The following is a 15,417-nucleotide window of genomic DNA, read 5'->3' as shown; positions in this document are numbered from 1 at the left end:
GATATCGGGCAAATCCCTTCCCCCGGGAAGCCGAAAATAAATTGGCCTCGAATCTTAATAAAATGCCGGCAATTACAGACGAGTCTAGTAATGTTCTGCTGTTGAATGGCCTTACTTTTAGGCAATAGAGTTTCGTGCACTACCGTAAGCGAGAGCTTTCCAAACGCCTAGACACATTACGCTGTCGTATCATAGTATAGGCCATATTTCGCCAGGAATTCAAGGGTCATTTCCTTACGGAGAGTGATATATATGCGCGAGGTCAAAGTTCATTTAGTTTTGAGGGTCGCAGAAATTGGGCTAAAAACCAAATGTGCTGTGAATATGAAGAGGTCGGAAAATACGAAAAGCACCTGACTGCATTACAGACTGGGAGAGTTCTATAGAGGAAGACACCTACTCCAAATCCACTCCTTTGTTAGCAAAGCATGTTCCACGGTTACGTGATGAGACAGAAAATGCAGCTTTAGGAGAAATATTTAATTAACTTACGGAGACAATTAAAAATATAAATAAACCTAAAGAGAATCGAGGAAATGTAGATTGCCTTATTCTGATATGTCGCCAGCACGCACTAATGAGACTGAAGTGGAAAAAGGAATAGAATGCGCAAATACTTATTTCAAGTAAATTACATTCTCAAACATACATGATTTGTGATGCCTTATAGAGAAAAAAGAGTTATCATTGAGGTCCAAAGTAACTCAGGACTTTCAATTTAAAAAGCCAACAAAATAATAAAAAAAACTGACTTGTTTCACGTGCGGACACTTCAAGTTAATAAAAACGGATAACATTTTTTTAGAATCCGCTAGCATCCAAAATCTTGTAACCAATACACGGTCACGAAGAATACGAAAAAGGGAATAAAATTTATGCCAGATTTTTCAATCGAAAAATTAAATGGTACCAATTTTTACTAAAAATATATTGAATCAATTAAAATTTCAAGGTGAGTCACTCTAACTCTGAGGGAGTACCCATGTTCACTTGAAATCAAGGCTTTTAAATATGATTTTTTTGATAAGAATGAATTCTATGCTACGACACATCAATCTGTTAAAAGATAAAACTAAAATCTTCATAATATGCACAACATCATTACCGCGGCAAATGGACACTGCTCTGAAGTAGAACGGAATTCGATTTATTAATATTAATGATGCACGAGGAATCGAAAGAACGATTTTTTCCTTTCTTCAGTCCACGTCGTCATGTATGTCCCGTAAGGCTATTTGTAATTGGATGCGATGTAATTTTCGCGCGAACACAGCATATAGTAGTGCCGAATTAAAATATTAAGAGGGGCAAGTGGAAATTTTCAGTAGACTCGAAGCCTATTGCGAATGAGAAATGTGGAACTTTGGGAGAGGATTTCAATACGTTCTGAACTTTCCGGAAGTGCGAAGGGAAGGTTATCGGCTGATCGATCCGCACCGATAAAGCGAAACCAACTCAAGTCGTGAAAGCCTCCTACGGGTTAATCCCCGGAAATCGAGAGCGCAGCCCGACGATCGGCCCCCCTTTGGGAAATGGAGAGGCGGGAGAGAGAGAGAAGGGGTGAGCGACCTTCTCTTCCTCTCTTCCCTTCTCCTCTCCTTTCATTCACAACGAGACGTTCCTTCGGAAAAAGATTCCGCCGAGTCACCCAGCGCCTGGTGACACGATGCGCCTGGATACCCGCCCACCCCGGCCCGCCAAACATTTCGAGCTTATTGAAAGGTTGGTCCAGCCAATGAAAAACTGTGAGCGGAGGTGGGGAACGCCAATTGCCAATGATGCAATCTCCTCTGTCCATTATGTACGGGAATAAAACACCGCTCCAGAAAGTGCTTTGGGGAAACGCTTCTCTGTTTCCACTTTAGTGAGGAGAAAAGAAGGGGCGATTCTCCAGCATCCCAACTCTCTGCATCATTATCTAGTACTCAATGAAAATAAACCGACACATCAAGCTCTCCGTTTTCGTTTGGAAATATCCACGACCACGAGCGTTTTCTAGGAAATGTAATGACGTTCTGACCGTTTAGCGTTAAGTTTCGCTCCAATGCACGCGAAAATGGTTTACTCCCATTGGAGAAATCAAGTTTGCCGACACCTATCCGACCTGGTTCTCCTTACTCTCTCATGGCCAATATATGCACTTTCTTTCGGGTGATAATCTTCTCCAGAGTTCAAGCCACGTTGCGCATATTTTGGCGCACCTGAAACCCAAAAACTCACTCACAATTTCAAGGCAATCGTACCTGCCAAGAGAAGAGTGACCACAGCCGTGCTTTGTGAACATTTCTTGAAGAATATATATTCACTTTAACGGTAAAACTGTTCCACATTCTAACTCTATGGGGCACCGCAGCAAATCATTCCTTCTCCCCTTGAGTAACTGTATTAAAATGGAAGGCGCTTCGAGTCAGTATCTAGGAGCGATGAAATCAATTCTCCTGACACGTCCCGTTCCTTTCTATTCTTTCCGTACCTTACGCTTGGGCCCACGTGAATTGATATTAAATCCCAAATGAGTTTCCTTTGAGGGAGGAGACGGAGGGAAGTATATCATTCACGAGTTGCACGGAATTTCCAGAGGGCGTACCCACGAATCACTCCCTCTAAGCAGAAGAAAGCTACAGGATCACAGTGGGGCAATCGGGACCATGACAACTCTTACGTTGCAAGTTCCAAACAAACCTCACCCACCCCTCGTGACTAGATCTCTGAGTAAAACCATGCGATAAGCATGGTTATCTTTTGTCCCGAAGACTATTGGTGTCACCGAGGTTAAACTCACGCTAACGGGTTGAAAGACAGAACGTTGGGCGGGGGTTTGGAGGAGGAGGTGGGAACCGAAATGAGGAGAGTGGGAAGGTGTGCTGCGGAAGGGGCGGGAATTTTTGGTCTCAAAGGAGAGGGGATCCAGTGGAGACGAACGAACGCGAGGGAATACTTGTAATGTGTTCGGAATGGGGAGAGTGTGGGAGGTGCTATCCGGAGTCAAACTTCCCAGGTGTATGCGTGTGAATGCGTGTGTGTGGACGAGGGAGAGCATTGGCCCTCGACGAAGGACGGGCCTCATCGACATGTCCTTTGAAAAGGAAAACTCCGTACTCCCGCGCGGGCATAACCCCGTACGCCATATCCCTCTCACACCCCAACGAACACTTTCCAAACTCATTCTGAGTGACGCAGCGATTTTCCCACCGCAGCGCGTCAGTCAATTGTTAGAAGAGTCTCATCGGACCTGAGGTAGAGTCGGATCCGAGCTTTTGACGACGGGACGAGGGGAGGGAGAGCGATTTTCTGTAAGGAGGTGGCGGGTACGGTCGGAGCAACAGGCCATGCTGAATCGGTTCCATCGAAAAATCAATTATTTTAACATAATTCTCGATTTCCGTCCATAAAGATTAAATGACTGTGGATTGGATGCACGGTAATGGACAATATTAAAGAAGTATGATACGCTGGTTTATTCGTGTTAAAGAGAGTCGAATCACCGAACAGAAATATAAGAGTGAATAGTTTAAGGGGAAGGGAAGTCGTGGGTGACTGTAGTCGAGAAGATGCCCAGGACAAGGATTATTTGTGGTTCAAGGAACATAAAAAAACACTTATGGAGCGGTACATGATTGAGAAAGAGGCGAACAAATAGGTGTGGAGGGGCCAGTATTAAGGAAAATAATAACAGGGAATAAGTCACAGATATAACTCCCGTTCAGATTTTTTGACGTTCTATAACCGAGAAGGGAAGGGCGTGAAAGGTTTGCCTACCTATGCCTATGTATACCTATAATGCTCAATGGATGGAGGGCCTAAACTAGAAAATATTCCTACAATTATAAAATTCCCTGCAAAGGAAGTTAATAATTTATTGAAATTGCCGCGAAGAATGATACATTTATTATACACATTAAAACGAATGATAGCCTCCACAGAACATTTATGATAGTTGTAATGGACCATTAAAACTGCTTATAGTGCACGAGTGCATAAATGGCATATCTCTCACAAACAATGATAGATGTAAAATCAAAACTTTTAATTGAAACGTTAGGAATTAAAGAGGACACAAGAGGAAAGCTGAAGCAACCAAATCTTCGGATTGATAAGTATCAATGAGGATACGATAATATGATCCGAAACGTTTTTGGGAAACAGGTCAACTTTTCGAATCGATTCGCGCGTTTGATATCACTTACATGAATCCCGATCGCACCTTTGAATCTCTAGACGGGGGAGGGTTCGGTGATGATGACAGCCGACAAGAGGTGTGAACGCGAGGGGGATTAGGGCAAATCAGAGAAGGATGAAGACGGATTCGTTTTTGATCACTTTGAGTAAGGGACGAAGACATGCCGCGGCGGCGCAGACTGCCCCCAAAAAGGAACCGATAGAGGTTACGCCGCCTCCTACTCCCGCTAACTCTTTCAACTTGACCGTGACGCCAGGTTACTGCCATTTTCTGCACCGGACAAGATTTCAACGCCGCAGTCATATCGGAGATAATACGTCCTATTGATAGAAATGAGCTCTTACGGCTAGTAATATATAATAAATGTGAAACTCCAAAATGTTAAACTGTTTACGGCTATTTGATTTTCACATTTATTATATAATACGTCCTACTTCACTAAGTGAGATGAAGGACCTCCGCAATACAACCGGATATAATCAACTAAGTGCATCTCTCGATTACTTATAATTTATATATGGATCGTGAAACGATGGTTTCACTCTCATAGAAAAAATGTCCTTCCCAGTAAAAATTTAAAAAGTACTCAATTTTCTCTTTTTTATCACAGAAGTGAAATTATTGTGATTGATAATAAGGCCATGGGACTCATTGAATTAAGATAGTTGATATATGGTTGGTTTCGAAACCTAAGTTCTTTTCAACTGTTGTTCAATTATAAAATTAAATACGAGAAGCTAAATAGGATGAAAAGTTGCTAATTACGATGTGTAAATTTGATTTGCTGTACCTTTAGAATAAAGTAGTATGCATAGAAGATCTATGACATGGAAAGATAGAAAACCAGAGGTGGTTTGCCAAACCAGGGAGGTAAGCGGGAACGGATGAACCCCTATCCGGCATAGGCCCTTGAACTCGGATAAGAGGAGAGAGAGCGAGGAGTTTCACGAAGTGGTCGAGGGAATGGATCACGTACCCCTGGAGCAAGAGGGGGTGGCTATCAGGAGAGCTACCGGCGAAAGAGGGAGCTGGGCGGGAGGCAATGGGGAATGCTGCGTCGAAAATATGCGCCTTGCAAGGGGTGCGAGGCGAGAGGGTGGCCCGTAAAAAAAGAAAGTCGGCCCCGAGAGGCCCACCACCCGGGCTAGGAGGTCTGCGCGGTGGAGGTCGGGAGTGGGTCGGTGGCGGGCGGCTCTTATGCTAATCGTTCCTTGTTTGCAGTAAAATGCCCGAACGAGAAAACTCGCCCGTGACAGGGAGGAGAAGGCTGGTAGTTGTCCCCCTCCCTCCCGGTGTATGATGGAATAATGGAGTGCGTATTGAAGAGAATGGGAAAGGCGGAGGACGAGAAGGATGGGAGGTGGTTTAGGGTCACGGGGTCAGGGGAGGGGGAGTTCTTTTTAAGGGATGGAGAGCACACAGGAGGCGGGGTGGGGCGAGCAAAGAGGGACGAGATTTACTGTCTCCTTCGGGGACCACGAAATTCCGGACCCGAATATTCCATTCGTCTTCATCGGAGACCTCGTAAACTTTGTATCCGCTTCATTTGGTCCGGTCGGTAAAGTGATGCTGCGAGCTGGGGGAGAGAAAACCCTGCACAAATCAAGGGCACTGCCGAATGGGGAAGGAGGGGTAGTATGGAGGTATTTTGTGAAGCGACAAGGAAGGAGGAAAAGAGGAAAACGCAAGGGACAAGCTTGGTGGAAGAGAATAAAAAGGATATTTCCCATTGAAAGATAGCCAAACCCGACATGAGTTTATGCCGTCATAAACCATGAATAGGAAACAACAAAAATTGACCCGAGTCTTTTGCTAACTTAAGATGTGGCAGAAAGATATATCGCCATTATTTTCGTTATGTAATCAAATATCATCGAGCTCATGGTAGTCTTCATTGGTTGCTCTAGGCATCATTGGTATTCAACGACCTCCCATTAATTTAGCACCAAATGCGAATACAGGATGAGACCTAGACTCCCGGATGGGAATATTCTCCGAGAACGAAGACTGACAGTCGAACATAGAGTCGAGCTGATTTCAGTGGTTAGGATAGGCTAATAGCTTTTCTAGGCGGTTCTCCATGAATCGAATATGCTCAACTGGAAGAATAAATGTTTTTCCATCACAGGGTAATTTTTATAGGAGTCTATCGTTTTGCGAAGGCTTTCTGATGACTCACTAATTTAACTAAGCATGTGTATTCTGGGCTTTAGATAACTCCCCATTCACAAATAACCCTCGCATTTTCTTCCTTACCTTCCCCATGAGTATGGAAGAATTATTCATTGAAATTTAAATAACTCAATTTGTACTCTCATAATTTATCATTAAAGCGGAGATTTTTCATAAGCTAATGGCGGAGGTCTTTAGCATTAAGATGTCTACGCACCATTTGCCTTCTGAAACTTTGAATTTGGGTGTCAAATGCTGAACCTTCAGATTTGTTTTGAAAAAGCACATTCGACCAGAGGAGAAATACGATCAAAGTAATTAAGGTAGTTTTAAACTTTTATTTGATTTACAATGCGTAAATATGAATATAAAGCATCTAAATACAGTCTAGAACCTATGTATGACAGTGAAAAGTCTCCGGAGATTCTCAAAGTGATGCATTTTACCTAATTAGTTAACTTTGATTTTTTTCCAGAAGTATTTGAAAGTCATTTCATAGTATTAAAAATGTATAAACCTTTACATAAACACAAGGGAAGCCTATTTAGTTTAAATTAAAGCGTGAAGCATTACACAGAAATATGGTGCTCAAACAGTTATAAAAATTTCCATTCTTTTAGAAAAAATTCGTTTTAGACTCAAATAATTGGCGCTTTATATGTATTCTCTCACACTTTATGTAAACAATGGTTACGAATCATACATTGAGAAATTTATAAAATGAAACTAAAATGGCACTAGAGATTTTTCGTCATTGCATTCATTCGTCAAATATTTCAACCCTAAGTCCCGACTCATTGCTGCCGACAAACTTTACAGGCTCATCGTTAGGCATCAGTGGTGCCATCCAACCATGGACCCATTAGAATTCCTAAACCCTTCTGCCCACACCGAAACCAAACAAGATACACGCACATTCAAGAGGTTATAAACATATTTCTTTCCCGTTCCCTTGTTTTCCCTCCGACCACCATGGTCCAGCGGAGTCGTCTACGCAGAAGGGAAAAAGAGAGAGATATGACGATCACCTTCAAGAAATGTCAACTCCCCGGTGGCATTGAAATATTCCCTTTCGACTTTTCCCACAGCCCCGCTTTTCCGTTTCTTTCAATCTCGGAGGGTCACTCGGGAGAATTCCGAAATCATCTCCTCCCCCGCTCTCCTCCTCCACCCATTTCACCCACCACTCTCCTATCCCAACCACCACCTTTCCCTTCCCCCCGTGTACCCCATCCTCTTTGGGCCAAATACACCGAGCGCGGAGGAGGGACACGTCCACAACAATCCCCGCGCCTAAGCTGCCTCTCCACCCCGGCAGTGGGGGACCAACAATGCCGCCAATGGATTCTCTCTCCCCCTCCCTCTGCTCGCCAGCGAGATGTTTGCTTTTCATTTGGAGGGAGAATGAAGAAAGGAGCCCGTCAGCCTTAGGAGAGCCTCGCCTCCTTCTTCCTCTTCCCCTACCCCTCACGAGCCTCAACCACAACATGGAACCATGCTCTCTCTATGCAAACCCAAACAGTTGGCCCTCGACGATGAACTGCAAACAACGTTACTTGGCATGGGAAATTGCCTTCGGCTGAGGTGGTACTGGAGGGGTCTTTGGTTTAAACAAAGCGCAGAGGGAAAAAAGATACGGAAGAAAGAGGATGAAACAGAGAGAACGAGAAATGATATGCATGTATGGGCATGAACGACAAAGATGCGTTCCTAGTTCCATTCCTCGAAATAAGAGAGAGAACCTCAAACAATTTCACCAACCGATGGTAGGTCAACTACGGCTGCGTTCTCTTTGCCAGCCTTATTAATTTCTGAAAGTGCAAATCTTCACATAAGTGATTATCTACTTTACTTCATTCAATTTTCTTCCCCTCTAATGTTAATTTTTTTTACAAATTTTTCCTTATTTTAGCCTGGAAACCGAGAAAAAAAACTTAATCCAGGCATGATAACTCCTAGAATCACATCCTGAAAATACATGGTTAATACGCAAAGCAATGACTACAAAGAGAAATATTTTCATGGAAAAAAATGCTGCTTCTTCTGTCAGCGTACCCTAGCAAAACGCCCTACAGACAACTATACCCAGGTGTGGAGGGGAGCAGCGTCTGCAGTTCTCAAACTTTACATCCGCAACCGCTTTACTTACGCGATTGGCCCGAGACCATGAGAGTATATGTATACACGTTCCGAGTCCTTCGCAAAACGAGAAAAGAATGACGGAGGTCCGCAATGTAATCAGACACAATAAAAAAAGAGGACTATCCCTCAGGAAAGAAAAAAAAGGTTTTTAGGTGTTCTTAGCCGCCTTTTTCTTGTTAGCTTATACTCTGCGCAGATAGCCCAACCACGCGGGAGGCCTAGAGGGAGATAGAGGCGTGTGGGTAGGGGGGGAGAGAAGGTAAGGGAATGATACCATCTCATTCACCCCCACAGAAATCCCAACCTCCACCCCTCCCCAAGTCCACCACCACTCCGTTCCGCCTCTCCAATTAAACATCTTAATGCCCGAAGAATGTAGTGTATGACTAAGCAAAGCAAACGAGGGTGCAGAGGGATGGGAGGATAAGTCAACAATGATATCAGCTCATCGGGCGTCTTGAGCGAGTAAGGCGGGTTCTGGGGTTCGAACGCTTAGCCTTGCGCGGTCGCCGATGGGAGGGCAAGCTCTCGCGGCCACAAAGCCCGAAGAGTATCGCGCCCATATCGTCGTCCTCTTTAAGACAGGGCACTGAGGAGACCTCTATTCAGGGGAGGCAGAGATGAAAGTTTATGCCAATTGCAAAGGTATTGTTAATTTCTCAATGCATAGTTCATTCATTAGATTTTCTCTGGGAAATCAGCGGGGCTTTAGATTTCCCTTAGTCACTATCTCATATTGGTATTGCCTTCAGCAAGAAAAACAATGTAAACACAGAAACAGTATTTTATTTCATTAAAAACATAGAAGAAGTAAAATTGAAACCGCATAAAAGGGGGCGTAATTATTTATCCAATATTGACTCGACATAAATACGCGTCAGAAAACGATTACTTATATTGCTTACGACAGCAACATTTAATACATGAGCAACATTATTTTGAGAGTAGATGCCTGGTTTGGAATCACCCATAGTGGTTCTTTGCAACATGGCCCGTGAATTCAGGTGCCTGAAAAGCCCTTATAAGCCTTAAGAGGTATCCAATCTGTTTCAGGATTATTCTGAAAATAAAATCCTTGACATTCCGTTCCTGGATTCTCTTGAAAATCCATGAATATGCCCCAATGAGAGCAATCGAGTAGATTCAATCACAAGAAAAAGACAATTGTGATGCTTAAAACTCCCTCTACTAAAGATTAACACCGCCGCTTATGAAGTATACACATTCTATTGTTTGGGAAGGGCAAAGATAATTTAGAAAAAGTTTACAAATAATCTGTTCGGGGAAATAATGATAGAAATGTGCGGGATTGAGAAGGATTCCGTATCGGCGGATTATTCTTTGGTTGGGCAGTGTCAAAAAATTTGCATAAATCAATGAAGGTGATGACTTCTCTTAATATATTATTCCTTCAATTTTCAGCAAAAATAAATTTAAAAAAAATCTTTTTCGAAAAATAAATTTCAAAATATTGAATATAAAAAACAAATTTCAATTCGGTCTGATTTACCTTGCTTGGAGCAAATTGTATTTTTTTAAATTTTCAGATTGACAGCAAGAAAGCAATCCATGCGTTTAGATTTTTTGCGCTTGACGGAGAGGAGGGATTTTGAACGAAATGTGAGAAAAATTGGAGCTGAAAGGAAACAAACGCCGACATTTCTTCGTGACTAAGTCCTCACTGCGCGGTTGATTCAAGGATATAGTTGATCAGATAATGATAAGGAGCACATCTTTTACAAGCGACCTCCTCGGGCGTCCTCCGCTATCACGACAAGAGATGTGCCTGGCGTCAGATTTGGTTCTGCAGGGAGATCAGAGATGAGAGGGCAAGCGAGGGTTGACTAGACGTGAAGGTATAGGGAACTCAGGGATATATCATAAAGGATGTCTTCTTGGCAAATACCTCCCGCAATAACGGACAGGACAAACGTGCCAAGAAAGTCAAATCATCAATCCTTTCACTAGTACCCAAAGACCTCTCCACTTAATTTCAGCGCACACCTTGACCTTAATTCCACGAGCAATATCTAATTTCCCTCAAAACAGGTCGTTCATGCATTGAAAAGGAGTAAATATTCTGTAAGTCATCATGAAGCGGATATATTGAAGTGCGTTCACATCCTATTTTTACGGGCTCCTTTTAAGCATTATAAAAATAGTGAGTGAAAGCAGGCACTTCGACGAGTGTATTCTAATTGTCACTAGAGTTCAATACAGATTGGCGAAGTTGCTTCACAATTGAATTGCTTCGATGCCTAACAGGATTTTTGGGTAAGAAATTTTAATAAGTGTTTCATCTGATAGCAAATGTTGAAAAAGATTCAAAATATGTGAAATTAATTGCATACAACCAGTCACATGTATGTTAGTATTTCTAGATGATGAAACTTGCAAAGGAAAAGATACCTTACGAAATTATTTAATCATTTTGAAATACGATTCAATTAATATGTGGTATTAGTTTCAGTGAGACTGATGTCACTCCGTGAATAATGGACACTTTAGAGATAACAGAAATTCCTCTATCGTATTATCAATTCAAAAATATGATAACTCGTGGCGTATGCTGACGCGAGGGAAACTCACTGCTGACGCCTGGACACTCAAGTCGTCTAACGGTGATCCATAAACTGTCATAGGGAAATTACTCACTTCGCTGAGACAGAGTATGGAGAACTATATATGCTTTTCTTCGAAAAAGTCTTACGTAATCAGCCATAAACCCTGGTTTTACTGACGGACAGTGGTGCGCCACAAATAAAATTACTTCGGTAGGTACTCACCGCTCATGGGGTCCACTTGGAAGCTTCCATTGGCTGGGGACAAGCTGTATCTGACGGCAGAGTTGGGCCCGAGATCTTGGTCGTTGGCGTGAAGGGTGCCAACGAGGGTCCCCGCTCCCCGATTTTCCTCGACTGTGAACTCGTACGCGGGCTTGGTGAACTCAGGGTCGTTGTCGTTCACGTCGGTCACCTCGATGACGATGGACGCGGTGGCCGTACCAGCCGGCGTTCCGTTGTCCGTGGCCACCACCCGAAGAACGTACCGGTTCCTCTTCTCCCGATCCAGAGGTTGACGGAGGTAGACGGAGCCGCTGTTCGGGAAGATGCCGAAGACGTCGGTGGCATCGCCGGAGGATAAACCCGGCTTATGTTCTTCGGAGGGAAGTAGCCTGCAATGGGGTTTAGAAGGACGAGTTAAAACCTCAGTAACGGTCGTGGACGCAGTTTACAGTTTCACAAGCAGGGAGTATGATACCCACTATAGTGATGCGGCTTCCTTTTCGGGGCAAAGAATTTCCAAAAAGAGGGTAAAAAGAAGGAATAATTTCATGGATAATTTCTTTCCGACAATCAAAAAAAATAAAATACACGGCGCATTAAATTGTGAAAAGTTGCTGTTCTTATATTTTGGCATTGGATCGTGGTTTTACCTTGCCTTGATAGTAATGCTAGAGCTTAATGAAATTCAAAAACACATTTTTATAGACAGTATCTTATATTTTTCTTCTTGAGCTAGAACATTAAATTACGACCACTACATAGTCGTCAACATGAGACACAAGCTTGCCAAAAGAAAATCATGTGCATGGGCATTCGTCATTTTGAGAATTTTCCTCTGGGATAATTAATTCAAATCGTGGTGAAAGCCAACGTCAAGGGGAATTAGAGACTATTGAATTGATAAGTATACATACGAATATGGTGGCAACAATTAAATGAAACGAAGCTTAGCGTCGTTTAAGAGTGATTGAGTGGAATTAACAAACATATATATATACACGCCTGCATATGAGTAAGGCTTATGAACAGACAAGAGCGATATTTATTTTCTTACTTATACATTTCACAATAAAACGAGGAAACACTCATTATTTTCTAACGATTACTACATAACAATAGAGTATAAAATTCTAATAGCGTAATATTAATTTTAAGAACTTAATTAATCCTGAGCACGTTTTTATTGGATGAATAATACGAAAGAGCTAGCTGATATTTGAACATAAGCGCCACGCACTTACCATATTTTCATAAAAATAGCGAGACATGAGATTCTTATCGTGGTCCAACAACTTAGTACACCCCGAAAGCGGTTGAGACGTCAAAAGTTAAGATCTCAATACTATGCAGTATGAGAGCGATGATTTCATCAAGCTCATATGGCAATGCCATGAATAAGAGAGATGCATACCATGCACGTTCAAATGTTATTTTAAAAAATGAGAGAACACCCGATACGAACCGAATGCTTTCGCAATACTCAGAATAAAGTGATTCCAGGTATTTTTTGCACGAGCCATGGGACTCGTGCAACAACCATCAAATATGCAGGGGCTGGAAATCACAAGTCTCTTCAGAACATCCTTTCGGACGCATGAGCTCTGGGAACAAGCATCCCCTTCATTAGATAAATATCACCCATTGCCGCGAAAGAATTTGTTTCCGTGCGTAATGAATGAGGGTGCCAGGAGGCAAATGACGGGGGCACGCACCGCCGGGATTCCTCCACTTCCGCATGATGATGGGGACGTTCCGTATGAGGAGAATACATGCCTCGGACGAACACTCACCTGTACGTCAGCCTGGCGTTGTTTCCCGTATCTGAGTCCGAGGCGCTGACCTGCACCACCTGGGAATTTGCCGCGAGCGACTCGGGGACGGAGGCCGTGTACTCGGGCCGCTCGAAGACGGGCGGGTTGTCGTTCACGTCCTGCACCTCCACGTGGACGGTAAGGTTGGAGGAGAGGGGCGGGGTGCCGAGGTCGGAGGCCGCCACGACGAGCGCGTGCCGTGTGGCTGTCTCGTAGTCGAGGTGGCGCGCCAGTGTCAGGGTTCCCCGCCGAGGGTCCACAGCGAACAGGAGGCCAGGGTTGACGGTCAGGGAGTATCTGACGGAGCCGTTGTCACCGCCGTCGGGGTCGGAGGCGTGAGCAGCGTACAGAGCCGCCCCCAGCTCCACGTTCTCCGGTACCGAGATCCTCACCGTCGGCGAGTCGAACTCGGGGGCGTTGTCGTTCACGTCATGGATTATCACGTTCACCTGCGGGGAAAAGTGATGGGACGGTAAAATTGAGTCAGTTTTTCGTTAAGTCAGTTTTGGCATTAAAGTTTCTCCCTCTCGCATGACACTTTTCTTTGCTGCCGGGAGATACTGGTGGAACTCAATGAGCATTATAATTCCGTAGTTAATTTTTTAGTTATTTCGCAATAGCATTATATTGTACCTGGCTAGTATGAGACTTCAGGGGCCAACCATCAAAACTATACTATATTGAAGGGACCTCTACTCAACGCCGAATCGCCTAGCGTCACTTCACGGTTTCCGGGAATTTTTCATTTGCAGCAAATATATTGGGGACTACAGTTACTGCAAGATGCTTATGACATAACGGATGCTCGATCCTCTACTCTAAATGAATAACATTTCTGGACGTAAACCTTGACGCATTAAAATTCCTTACTTAATAATTAAGCGCCAAGCCGCGGATCCACAGTATCCCCGTAGAAAATCATATGAAAAGTAGCCATATTACCCACTAGTACATTCAAGGTGGAATCTTTGAGATAATTTTCCATGAAAAAGAGAAATAACTAGTTGGAGTTTATGTAAGTTTAACGAACGGAGTGACCGTCGCAATAACGTTACAATGCACTCACATTCCGTATAATTAACTCGAGTAAAACACTAATGACTCCGGTAATTCGCCTTTCAACTTCGCGCGCGCTACGGAATCAACAAAAAAGAGTGAGCCCTAGAATTTTGATGGCCTTCAGCAGCTCACGTAGCAATCGACTCGATTGAGAGACCGCTATCAGTGGAATAGTGAATTAACGCCTACTGTCTTAAACACAGAACTTGGGAATGGGGGAATGAATAGCCCAAAAGGAGATCTTACAAAGCTGAGTCTATAATCTGTTTTACACAACCTCTTCCTTAAAAAGCGCTTATATTGCAGCAATACAGAAATGTTTGCGTAATGAAAATGAACTAATTGGCATAACAGAGGGTCAATGAGTGCGTTCACCGAGGACTTGAATACTAGAGAATTCGACTTTAATTCCCACAGTAGGCAAATTGGAACTTGAAATTACATGGCAAGCAGATATTTTACCCAAACAATTACTTGCGCAGCAGGCAAATTGCTTCAATAATAACAGACCATCACTTGCTCCTTTGATATTGAAACAATAGGAATTCTTATCTACGGAATTAATTTGCGTTGAAGTTTGAATGGCACACAGAAAACAAAGAATGACAGTAGTTAGGATCATATACGTAAATATTTCACGGGGGGAGGATGGTCCCAAGAGGCCTTGATGATAGCTCACGTAATCATATATCTCGGATGGGCTAATCTGTCTTCAGAATCGGGGTCATTAATAATACATCCCGTCCGTCTCGGGGGACGTTTTAATTCCTATTCCTCCAGATTCAAACTCCGAAACAATTGCATACATTCGGATGCTTTAGGATGGGGGCTTCCATTTGGGAATCGTTATAAGGAAATTACAGCATTCACGGCAGTCAGGAGTTCACTTTCACGCCGATGAATATTTACTAGGGTTGAATACACAAGTCGTGAGCCTAAACAAAGGGAGGGATAGCCAAGTTTGATTTTTTATGGTGATGACGACCTTTGTCTGACTGCACTCTCGAGAATAACAGTTTGGGTTGCATCAAACCGCTCCCTGGCCCAACAAATACGTCTGGGGAATACAGTTAGGGAAATTCCTGTTCGAGTCACTCCAAAACTTAGGGTATCAATGTCATTCCCGATATTATTTAATCGTTTATTTCGATTCAGTTCGCTGAGATTTAGAATCGAACCGATAGAGTGCATATGGGCGTTATACGGAAAACTCACTCGCGTTCGAAAAAGAAAGGTTAAGCGTCTACACTATTCGATCTCCGTTTTC

Source organism: Hetaerina americana, unplaced genomic scaffold, assembly GCF_022747635.1.
Source record: "Hetaerina americana unplaced genomic scaffold, ioHetAmer1.1.p SCAF_10, whole genome shotgun sequence".
Lineage (NCBI taxonomy): Eukaryota > Metazoa > Arthropoda > Insecta > Odonata > Calopterygidae > Hetaerina > Hetaerina americana.
Note: the sequence above shows the minus strand (reverse complement) of the source record.